This window comes from Mus musculus, chromosome 18 (genome assembly GCF_000001635.26).
Source record: "Mus musculus strain C57BL/6J chromosome 18, GRCm38.p6 C57BL/6J".
In the NCBI taxonomy this organism is placed as follows: Eukaryota; Metazoa; Chordata; class Mammalia; order Rodentia; family Muridae; genus Mus; species Mus musculus.
In genome coordinates, this window is record NC_000084.6 from 39814036 (window position 1) to 39826902 (window position 12867).

At 40.9% G+C, this 12867-nt stretch overlaps 1 long non-coding RNA gene across 1 annotated transcript in view; it reads left to right on the plus strand.

The window, feature by feature from the left end:
* Nucleotides 1-12867, plus strand: part of Gm41707 — a 66193-nt gene that overhangs the window by 9197 nt on the left and 44129 nt on the right. The window contains exon 2 of the long non-coding RNA XR_877346.3: nucleotides 736-881. This is a non-coding gene — a long non-coding RNA (predicted gene, 41707). The remainder of the gene's footprint in view (nucleotides 1-735; nucleotides 882-12867) is intronic.

A 12867-nucleotide genomic window follows, 5' to 3' on the forward strand; every position in this document is an offset into this window, starting at 1 on the left:
AGCCACAGGAAGAGCCGGACTTACCAAGTACATCTTGGAACCTTGCTAGGTTATCTCTAGGGCTGAGTCTCAGACTTCTGAGCCATGATTTTGTCAGTCTTCCCTGTGCTCTGGGGAAGGATTCTGTTAGTTGATAAGACGTCTGAGAAGGCATCGGGCAGCATGCCTGGGATGATGTGTTGATGAGGATGCAACAAAGCTCTTTTTTTTAAAAAAGATTTATTTATTTATTTATTTATTTATTTATTTATTTATTTATTTATTTATTTATTTATTATATGTAAGTACACTGTAGCTGTCTTCAGACACACCAGAAGAGGGAGTCAGATCTCATTAGGGATGGTTGTGAGCCACCATGAGGTTGCTGGGATTTAAACTCAGGACCTTTGGAAGAGCAGTCGGGTGCTCTTACCTGCTGAGCCATCTCACCAGCCCCAACAAAGCTCTTTTTACATGTGTTAGAAAAATATACATGTGATTCAGCTGTTGCTACTGTTAAAACAAAGATGCTGTTGCTGGGGCAACTCTTCCAGGATTAGGAAGAAATGATTCATTGCTTCTGGGTCCTGTTCTTTTAGAGCTAGCTGCACACAACCTGAGGGTCAAAACAACTCTGAACTCTAATCCTCCATTCTTAATTATTCCAACTTGTTTCTATTTCTTTGGGAAGAACAGTCTTCTTAAAATATTTATTTATTTATTTATTTTACTTTTATTTATGTTATCTGTGTGCAGGTACCTGAAGAGTCCGGAAGAAGGTGTGAGAATATTTGGAGCCTGAGTTACAGGGGGTTGCATGCCCCAGTTAGGACTGCTTGGAACAGAACTCAGGTCCTCTGGAATAGCAGCAAGTGCTTATTGGCCATTTCTCCCTCCAGCTTGTGAGTAGATTTGGCAGGGGAAAGCCAATGAACTTCTTGTCATTAGTCCTAATGTGGCCAGACTGAATTAAGGTTTTTTTTTTTTCTTCTTGCCATTATTTGTTTGTTTAATTATCCCCGGAAAGGTAAGTGGCCAAATCCATCTTGTTAGGTCTACCTAAATATTCTGGTAATACTTCTATGTGAGAAACATGGCTATGAACCCCAAGATATGCAGAGCATCCTGGGTTAGAAAGTTTCTTGACGGCTTTAAATTCCCTTCCTAGGGAATAACCCAGACAAGGAAAATTAAACTTAATTAAAAACTACTTGTAGGGCTTGCCCAAAGAAATCTTGAATTCCTTTAGAAAACATTTTATTGATTTTATTTTACATGTGTGTGTGTGTTTGCTTGTATGTGGTGAAAGTGTACTACAGGTGTGCAGTTTCCACAGAAGCCAAGAGAGGAGGGAGTTAAAGCTCCCCATGAATTGGAGTTGCCAAGAGTAGTGAACCGTGTGGATCTTCTGCAAGATTAGAGAGAATTCTTGACTGCTGAATCTCTAATTTCTTAAAAAGAATTTCAGCTCTCCTGAAGTGAGTGAGCTAATAAATTATGTTCCTTTTGCATGTCAAGCCTGGTGGGGTGGTTAATTTCAGCTGATGCTACAATGCGTTTGACAGGCTCAACATCATTTTTGTCTACTCTCTGGTGCCAGAAAATGCCTGGGAAAGCTTGTCACACAGCACCATACGCAAGTCAGGAGTGTTCATCTGGAAACTGTTTTGAACAGAAAAACAGTGATACTTCCCTGTCCCAGCAAGAATAATCATTTGGGATCACACAGGAAGGAAGATTTGCTATGCAACAGAAAACGTCTGTTAGAGGTAACAGACAAGAAGGCAGAAACCCACACAAGTCGGGGGAAGCCAGTAATTTAGCAGCCTTAGCTCATACCGGAGCTTCTGTTTCTCCTGGTGTCTTAGTTAGGGTTACTACTGGATTGATTAAACACCATGACCAAAAAGCAAGTTGGGGAGGAAAGGGTTTATTCAGATTTTACTTCTACATTGCTATTGATCTCTAAAAGAAATCAGGACAGGAACTCAAACAGGGTAGGAACCTGGAGGCAGGAGCTGAAGCTGAGGTTATGGAAGGGTGCTGTTTGCTTGATTCCCATGTCTTGCTCAGCCAGCATCCTTATAGAATCCAGGGCTAGCTCATGGATAGCACCACCCAGAATTGGATGGGCCTTCCCCCAACAATAACTAATTGAGAAAACGGCCTATCACTGGATCTTATGGAGGCATTTTTCTCAGTTAAGTTCCCTCCTTTCAGATACCTCTAGTTTGTGTGTCAAATTGACGTAAGACCAGCCAACATGTCCCGGGTAGTAATTACTTGTCCAAAGTGCAAGGGCAGCAGAGCTGACAGAGTAAAAGCAAGAGAAGGGCAATTGACTCAATTCAAATCACGCACACCTGCTCAGCGTGATGACAAGTTGTGCTAGCTTGGATTTGTCACTTCTAACTGTTCTTCTGTTAGTGCGTTTTATTCTTGCAGCTGCAGCCACAGGTACCAACTCTAGATTATTGAACAGGTGTTATCCTGTGGGTTAGGAGATGCCGTTTACCACTATGTTTCTTATACGGTACCAGTAGTGAATACACATCCACCTAGTTTGAGTCTAGTCTTTTTGAAATACATCTCCGTTCATCAGTGTAGATGAAAATATTCCCAACTAATCCTTTTGTTTTGTTTTCTGTGCCTACCCTACTGCATTTTATCATGCTTACAGAAAAGCACAATAGTGCAAGGAAAAGAAGCCGTTCACTGGGTCTGGATGGAAAGGTCCTGGTTTAAAGGTTAAACTGTTTATGAATTATATGACTCTGAAGGTGAAGAATTTGTGATGTTTGTATTCCCGAGTTTGTGTGACAGAAAAGTTTCTCTAAGGACCAACTCACTATACTTCCTTCTCTACCTTTCCAAAAGCCCTCAGCTCTAGATGTTAATCTTGTGTGTCATCTTAAAATTGCATTCTGAGAAGGTAGCTTCATAGCTCATTCAGTTAACAACACAGGGCACAGAATTCATGCTTCTCATTAGCTACAGCTAGGACTTAGAGTGATGGGTTGACCTAGCTAGTTTAGAATCCAAAAGTGTACTTACCAAGCAGAGAGACTCAAAACATGGTATCTAGTTTCTGTTGAGCACATACCATGTGCCCAACGTCTCTCTGAATATATTGCATGTCTTAGCACATTAGTAATCTATTCCCAGACTACCACTGTGGAAACTGAGAGTCAGTTAGGTAAGAGAGTTACATACCAAGACCTATGCTTACTCCTCACAGTTCGAATCTACCACATAAGGATGCCTCCATTCCTTCAAGTCTGTTCAGTTCTGCTATAGCAGATGTTAGTCTTCATATTGCCCCACTGCTTCTTATCATATACCATATCATCATTACAATTAAGTAATTAGGCACATAATTGCTTATTTAATATTGGGGGGGGGGGGCTGAGACTAGTTAGCATAAGAGCAGGTACCAAAATTATCCTTGTATCTTGGAGCCTCAGGTCCATATCCAACATACCAAATACATCCAAGAAATTCTTTTTTTCCTTATCTTTTTTAATTAGGTATTTTCTTCATTTACATTTCCAATGCTATCCCAAAAGTCCCCCATCCCCCCCCCCCAACTTCCCTACCCACCCACTCCCACTTCTTGGCCCTGGCATTCCCCTGTACTGAGGCATATAAAGTTTGCAAGACCAATGCACCTCTCTTTCCAATGATGGCCGAATAGGCCATCTTCTGATATATATGCAGCTAGAAACACGAGCTCGAGGGGAGTGGGGGTGTTACTGGTTAGTTCATATTGGTGTTCCACCTATAGGGTTGCAACCCCTTTAGCTCCTTGGGTACTTTCTCTAGCTCCTCCATTAGGGGCCCTGTGATCCATGCAAAGGCTGACTGTGAGCATCTACTTATGTGTTTGATAGGCCCCAGCATAGTCTCACAAGAGACAGCTATATCAGGGTCCTTTCAGCAAAATCTTGCTAGTATATGCAATGGTGTCAGCTTTTGGAGGCAGATTATGGGATGGATCCCTGGGTATGGCAGTCTCTAGATGGTCCATCCTTCTGTCTCAGCTCCAAACTTTGTCTCTGTAACTCCTTCCATGGGTGTTTTGTTCCCAATTCTAAGAAGGGGCAAAGAGTCTACACTTTGGTCTTCGTTCTTCTTGAGTTTCATGTATTTTACAGATTGTATCTTGCATATTCTAAGTTTCTGGGCTAATATCCACTTACAGTGAGTACATATCATGTGAGTTCTTTTGTGATTGGGTTACTTCACTCAGGATGATGCCCTCCAGGTCCATCCATTTGCCTAGGAATTTCATAAATTCATTCTTTTTAATAGCTGAGTAGTACTCCATTGTGTAGATGTACCACATTTTCTGTATCCATTCCTCTGTTGAGGGACATCTGGGTTCTTTCTAGCTTCTGGCTACTATAAATAAGGCTGCTATGAACATAGTAGATCATGTGTCTTTCTTACCAGTTGGAACATCTTCTGGATATATACCCAGGAGAGGTGTTTCTGGATCCTCCCATAGTACTATGTCCAATTTTCTGAGTAACCACCAGACTGATTTCCAGAGTGGTTGTAAAAGCTTGCAATCCCACCAACAATGGAGTAATGTTCCTCTTTCACCACATCTTCGCCAGCATCTGCTGTCACCTGAGTTTTTGATCTTAGCTATTCTGACTGGTGTGAGATGGAATCTCCGGGTTGCTTTGATTTGCATTTCCCTGATGATTAATGATGCTGAACATTTTTTCAGGTGCTTCTCAGCCATTCGGTATTCCTCAGGTGAGAATTCTTTGTTTAGCTCTGAGCCCCATTTTTTAATGCGGTTATTTGATTTTCTGGGGTTCACCTTCTTGAGTTCTTTATATATATTGGATATTAGTCCCCTATCTGATTTAGGAGAGGTAAAGATCCTTTCCCAATCTGTTGGTGACCTTTTGTTTTATTGACGGTGTCTTTTGCCTGACAGAAACTTTGCAATTTTATGAGGTCCCAATTCTCAATCTTACAGCACAAGACATTGCTGTTCTATGCAGGATTTTTCCCCTGTGCCCATATCTTCGAGGCGTTTCCAGACTTTCTCCTCTATAAGTTTCAGTGTCTCTGGTTTTATGTGGAGTTCCTTGATCCACTTAGATTTGACCTTAGTACAAGGAGATAGGAATGGATCAATTTGTATTCTTCTACATGATAACCATCAGTTGTGCCAGCACCATTTGTTGAAAATGCTGTCTTTTTTCCACTGGATGGTTTTATCTCCCTTGTCAGAGATCAAGTGACCATAGGTGTGTGGGTTTATTTCTGGGTCTTCGATTCTATTCCATTGGTCTACTTGTCTGTCGCTATACCAGTACCATGCAGTTTTATCACAATTGCTCTGTAGTACAGCTTTAGTTCCGGAATGGTAATTCCACCAGAGGTTCTTTTATCCTTGAGAAGATTTTTTGCTATCCTAGGTTTTTTGTTATTCCAGATGAATTTGCAGATTGCCCTTTCTAATTCATTGAAGAATTGAGTTGGAATTTTGATGGGGATTGCATTGAATCTGTAGATTGCTTTTGGCAAGATAGCCATTTTTACTATATTGATCCTGCCAATCCATGATCATGGGAGATCTTTCCATCTTCTGAGATCTTCTTTAATTTCTTTCTTCAGAGACTTGAAGTTCTTATCATACAGATCTTTCACTTCCTTAGTTAGAGTCATGCCAAGGTATTTTATATTATTTGTGACTATTGTGAAGGGTGTTGTTTCCCTAATTTCTTTCTCAGCTGGTTTATCCTTAGTGTAGAGAAAGGCCATTGACTTGTTTGAGTTAATTTTATATCCAGCTACTTCACTGAAGCTGTTTATCAGATTTAGGAGTTCTCTGATGGAATTTCTAGGGTCACTTATATATACTATCATATCATCTGCAAAAAGTGATATTTTGACTTCTTCCTTTCCAATTTGTATCCCCTTGATCTCCTTTTGTTGTCTAATTGCTCTGGCTAGGACTTCAAATTATGTTGAATATTTAGGGAGAAAGTGGGCAGCCTTGTCTAGTCCCTGATTTTAGTGGGATTGCTTCCAGCTTCTCGCCATTTACTTTGATGTTGGCTACTGGCCTGGTGTAGATTGCTTTTATCATGTTTAGGTATGGGCCCTGAATTCCTGATCTTTCCAGGACTTTTATCATAAATGAGCGTTGGATTTTGTCAAATGCTTTCTCCGCATCTATCAAGATGATCATGTGGTTTTTGTCTTTGAGTTTGTTTATATACTGGATTATGTTGATGGATTTCCATATACTAAACCGTCCCTGCATCCCTGGGATGAAACCTACTTGGTCAGGATGGATGATTGTTTTGATGTGTTCTTGGATTCAGTTAGCGAGAATTTTATTGAGGATATGTGCATCGATATTCATAAGGGAAATTGGTCTGTCGTTCTCTATATTTGTTGTATCTTTTTCTTCTACCTGTTTGGTTGTGGTTTCCTGTTTTTTCTTTAAGGACTTAGAGCTCTTTAGCAGTGTTCTCCTGTATTTCTTTAAGTGAGTTATTAAAGTCCTTCTTGATGTCCTCTACCATCATCATGAGATATGCTTTTAAATCTGGGTCTAGCTTTTTGGGTGTGTTGGGGTACCCAGGACTGGGCGAGGTGGGAGTGCTGCGTTCTGATGATGGTGAGTGGTCTTGCTTTCTGTTAGTAAGATTCCTACATTTGCCTTTCACCATCTGGTAATCTCTGGAGTTAGTTGTTATAGTTGTCTCTGGTTAGAGATTGTTCTTCTCATGGTTCTGTTAGCCTCTATCAGCAGACCTGGGAGACTAGCTCTCTCCTCTGAGTTTCAGTGGTCAGAGCACTCTCTGCAGGCAAGCTCTCCTCTTACAGGGAAGGTACACAGATATCTGGCATTTGGACCTGCCTCCTGGCAGAAGATGAAGGCCCAAAACAGGACCTTTCCCAGAAGCTATGTTGCTTTGGCCTGTCACAGAAGCTGTTAGTTTCTGTAGTCCACACTCTCACCAGTGCAGATTAGTCTAGGAGGGATCCGGGAACCCAGATGGCTCCCCCAGGTCCTCCAGCAAAGCCCTTCTGGGCAGGGCAGACACTTCTCCTCTGGCAGTGAAGGTGCCCAGATATCTGGATCCCCAAACGGGGTCTGCCTCAGAAGCTGACCTCTTGGGAACCTGGGGGTGTCCGCCAACTCTGCGCCCAGGTGACCCGGTGCTGGAGCTGACTGGAAAGGATTTGGACCCTGGTCAGGCCGGGTTTTCTGCTTTCCTATGCTGTCTCAGGGTCCTGCGTGATTGGATTGGAATAGAAGTTGTGTTCCACTCACCAGTTTCCTAAGAGGGCATGGAGAGTCCTCTAGGAGACCTTGGGTGTGTCTTCTGACTCCGTGCCCAAGGTGACCCGGTGCTGGGAAGACTCCAAGAAATACTTATGGGTGTGTGTGTGTGTGTGTGTATGTGTGTGTGTGTGTGTGAGAGAGAGAGAGAGAGAGAGAGAGAGAGAGAACACATCCTGGTCAAAGAATAACAGGCAACTAAGCAATGCTGAGAGTGAGACAGAGTCTTCTCCAGGGAAGAGCACACCGATTGGCTCTCCAATCCCAAGTGGTCATCCCTGAAATCATATGCACAGCAGTAACATATACAGATGGAGCAAAGTATATTTATATATTTATGAAGATAGAGCTATCAACAATTAAAGAAAAAGAGATGATGAATTTGAGAGATAACAAGGGGGGTGGGTGGGCACATGGGATGGATTCCAGGTAGGAAAGAGAAAGGAGAAATGATGTTATTATAATTTCAAAAAACTAAAAAATATAAAACAACAACAAAAGATTTATCATTACCTCTTGACATGTAAGCATTTTATCCCCAAATCTCATGGCCTCAAAGAGAAATATTTATTATTGCAATTTCTCTGTATTAGGACTTGGAGAGTGGCTTAGCTAGATGCTTCTGGGTAAGGCTCTCCCATAAAGTTTTCAAAAAGGGGTTAGCTTGGGCTTCTGAGCTCCTGCCATCTGAGAGCTTGTTGGAGATGTATGGTGGGCTTTCAGTATGGCTCACTCACATGGTAGGAGGCCTCAGTTCCTAGACTCAAGGACCTCTTTGTAGATGAGAGAGAGAGACAGAGACACAGACAGAGACAGACAGGGAGACAGAGAGACAGAGGGAGACAGAGACACACAGAGAGACAGAGAAACAGAGACATAGAGACCTCTTTGTAGATGAGAGAGAGAGACAGAGAGACAGAGACAGACAGAGAGAGAGAGGGAGAGACAGAGACAGAGAGAGAGACAGAGAGACAGAGAAACAGAGACATAGAGAGACAGAGAAACAGAGACATAGAGAGACATACAGAGAGAAAGAGAGTGACTGACAGGGACATAAAAGGAGATGAGAGAGACAGAAATACACAGAGAGACACAGGAAGAGACAGAGACAGAAAGAAAGACAGAGAAAAAGGAAGGAAGAGGAGGGGATAGGAGAGGGGAGAGGAGAGGAGAGGAGGGGAAGAGAAGAGGAGAAAAGGGGAGGGGAGGCAAGGAGAGCCAGGCACTAGGCCTTGTATCACATTTATGACCCAGTTGTTTAAAATCCTTTGCAACATATTCTAGTCATAGGAACAAATGCTGGTCTGACTTATAATGAGGACAAAAGAAAATGAATTTCTCTGTCCACCCTCCTTTGACAAGAAGCACATTTTAAAGACACTGTACCTTTCCTCATGCAGGTACTAGAGAAAATGTCCTTTCAGGAGCAATGAAGCAAATATAGAGAAACAATGTTTTCTGGTAGGTCAGCAAACCCCTCACTAAGGGAAGCAGTATCAGAGCATAGGACAAAGACATATAGAAAAAGAAAGCATAGGAGGGAAGATATGGGGAACTTTACACAGAAGAGTCAATGCAGTTACATCATTGGGATGGTCCTGTTTAAAAGAATCTATATCCAGAGTTGTGGCATCTCCATTGGAGACTGAAGCTCAAAATCATGAAGGGATCACTAGCATTGAGGTAGGAGCCTTGGGACTTTAAGTTGGCAGGCAGGTTAATTGAGTGAAGATGCTTAGTCATTTCTTAAACATGAAATGAGCCTGGAAAGCTTGTCTAACACTTTGGTTTGGTTGATGATACAGGGCCAGTCAAGAGAGAAATAATGAGGATCAGGGGACTGGGATGTGATCTTTGCAAGCAGGTTCCTCTGGCCAAGATACCAGCCCATAAGAGATAATGGTAAGCCTGGATTTTGTTTATGAAGCCTGGATTGTGGTAGGATATCCAGGGGCTGATGCCCAACCAGCAGGAAATCAGAAATGTGAATCTGAAGTTAGAGGGGAGCCCAGGTTTAAAAACGAGGCATTTCCTAGCTAGATAATTGGACAACGAGCCATGGTTAACCTGGAACCTGTCATGTGACTGTACTGTCAAGAAAAAGATTTCTGTTCCTGATTCATGTTACAAATTTAGCAACTGCAAATTCATGCCATGAACATCCTTTAAGAATCATTTCTCTTAAGAGGATTGCTCTGAACAAAACATGCTTATGTAAACATTTCAGTTCTGGCTGTTGTTATTCTGTTTCTATTGCTGTAGCAAGCTTACACAAATGTAAAGGCTTAGAGCCAGGCCAGTTTATTCTTTTGCAGCACTGAAGGTTAAAACTTCACAACTCTCTGGGCCATTGTGGCCCACATCTTTAATCCCAGCAATTGGGAGGCAGAGATAGGCAGATCTCTGTGAGTTTGAGGCCAGTCTAGTATTCAGAGTAAGTTCCAGGACCTCCAGGGCTACACAATGAAACTCTGTCTCAGAAAGTAAATACAAAATACAAATACAAAATATAAAATACAAAAAAAAAAACCCAACTCCACAACCAGTCCTTTACTCAGTCCCCCACTCAGGATTTAGGAAGTTCAAGTCTTGTCTTCCTCCTCCTCCTCTTTCTCCTCCCCTCTCTTCCTCCTCCATCTCTTCTGTTACTACTTTCTACAAACGAGGCGATCGCTAGGATTAAAATAGAGTCTAAGGTCCTTCAGACCTACAGCTTCTTTGATTGTGCAAAACATGATCTTTCAGTGACTGATGCTAAAGTCAAGTTGATAAAATCTTTTGTCATTTTTCACTACAGATTTCAGTTCAAAGAGATGGTTGGAGCATGAGTTACTGTGTTACTGCTCACTATTGAGCTTAAAGTTTACAAATGAAATCTGTGAGTAATTTTCAGTGTCCTCTGTGTTTAGGCATAAGCATGATGAACGAGTTGGAATTTACAGTGGAGTGAATCTGGAATAAAATGTTAGAGAATCAGCCAGTTTATGGGGACTTATGTTACTTTCTATGAACCTTTGCTTCCTTAAGGGAAAATGGGACTCTTAGGAGCCACCGGGGACTAAGGATTAGATGGGAGGATGACAACAGTACCTGGCACGCCTATCAGCTAGTAGACACTCAATAAATGCTAATCCCAGTTGTTTGGCAGAGCTTTGCTTCGCTTGTGTGGCAGGTTCTCAGTTTGGCTCTCATCATCCACGTCCTCTCTTCACCTCACCACCTTTCAGGAAATCAAAGGAAATGCTCAGCAGTTGACACCCAAGAGCCTTGTCAAACCATGTTAAGGCTCACCATAAAAAATAACAACAAACACAATAGTGATTCATAAAATCATAGTTTTAATGTAAAGGGTCATTACTCAGTAGCTTGAGTGGGGAAACTTCATAGCTATTGTTGGACACATATATAGTTCATAGGCAATAAATTAGTCACACCCTTTAGCCCATTTTTGCTATGCTTTACCAGGAAATGCTCACATAGGTTATAAACTCAGTGCTGATATGCCATTCATGACCTTTCCATTTTTTCATCCCTTAGAGATGTGTGTGTGTGTCTGTGTGCACACACATGTGTATGTATGTGTGTGTGTGCATATGTGCATGGTATGTGTATATGTATGGGTATGTGTATATGTATCTATATTGTGTATATGTGTGTATGTGTGTGTTCATGTGTGTGTACATGTATATATGTGTGTATGTATATGTATGTGTGTGCACACACATGTATATTTGTATGGCATGTGTACATGTGTGTATGTGTATATATGTGTATATATATGTGTATATATGTATGCATGCGTATATGTATTATTTCCCTCATCTGTTTTAGAAAATGCACATGCATCCAATGCTTGTTAAACATTTTACATTCTAAATGATCATCTTAGTATTCAGTAATCTGAGATTCTTTCATTGGCAGAAAAATATATATATATATATATATATATATTATATCAGAATAGAGAACTCTTTATGTAGTGAATACACTGAGTAGAATAGCTATGGATATAGACTCATGCATGTGGAGGCTGAGCCTTTAATTTATGGCGAATTATTTCAAATGAATTAAATGACTGTCCATTTGTTGCCACTTCTTAAATTATCTTGACTCTCAACACATTAATCCAATTCTAGCCTCTGACACTGATGGGGTAATTTTATTTACTAAAGGCATCCTGGATAAATAAAACTCAGTGCCCAAAACGTGTCAGAAGGAATGTAAACTCATTGAATCAGTCGGAGCCAAGTGCATTTGTAAGCTTTAACTTTATCTCAATTCAGAAAAGCCACCGGGACATTTTTTAAATACCTATTTGTGTTTATTAAGATTAAAGAATTTCCTTAGATCCAAGCAAGAGCTTACTGGCATTTCCTGTGGAAAGTATTTGATTCAGCTATTGACATATTATAGATGATCTTATGGAGACATGGATACCTGTAAATTACTATTATATATGACTTATTATTCCTAATTACAACAGGCAATGGGCTGGTAGTGATGGGTGGAGAGGAAGCCCCTTTGCCCCAACACTTACTTTCCATATAACAACACATATCTTGATTTGGATCTTCCCATCCTTATGTGGAAGATATGGAGGTCAACCTTGTGAAGGAAAAAGGTTGATGGAGCGTGAGGTGCCACAGGCTCCCGTGATACTTGAAAGAGTCCCGATCTGCCTCGCACATTAGATCTAAGATGGCCCCCAACTAACCTCATTAAGCAGGGCTTTCATTGGGGCAGGATGACAGTGTGGGGAGATATGATTGGCTGAGGATTTAGGGTTTGCGATTGGCTCAAACAAAATTATAAGCTTATGGGCTAGGTAATAAACTCAGATCTGTGCCTGATGCTGACATCTCCAGAGTCAGATTTCCTGGAATTCTTCATGTGACTCTGTAGTCTCCTATCCCCCATCCTCAGTTCTGTTCCCACATCCTTAAAGTTCAGAAAGTGTGATTATCAACGTTACAAACAAAACTGTCTATGTCAGAACCCCCTCATACCAATTCAGAAACCCACTGATTTCTCTAGTCACCCCAAGATCCTTTTTAATTCTTTGTGTTTTTGAACTTGTAGACTAGACTGATTTAATCTTTTGTGGTTTGTTTGTTTGCTTGTTTGCTTGCTTGTTTTGTATGATATACTTTCTTTTCCAAGGGTCATTAGAATGTCATTCCTGTTTTGTAATAATTTATACAAAATAATTATATAGGCGATTCTGCAAAGAAAGATCAAAATCTTAATATTTATTCATGTACTTGTTTTTGAGTCAAGCTCTGGCTGGCCAGCAACTTTAAGAATTCTGCTGGCCTTCCTCTGCCTTCTAAATGCTGAGGTAAAAATCATATGTGTTACCATACCTACTCTAAACTTTAATTTTAAGGAGCAAAATAACTTATTTATGCTCTTTAGATTTTTTTCTTTTAAATTGCTTCTGGGGATTTCCACCTTTGTATGTCTGTGATTTATTTTGTTATTTTTGCTATTCGAATTAATTTTATCTTCAAGTATTTTGAAAGTTGTATTTTATGTTACTATCCTTAACCCTTGGTATGCAGAAGCCTGTG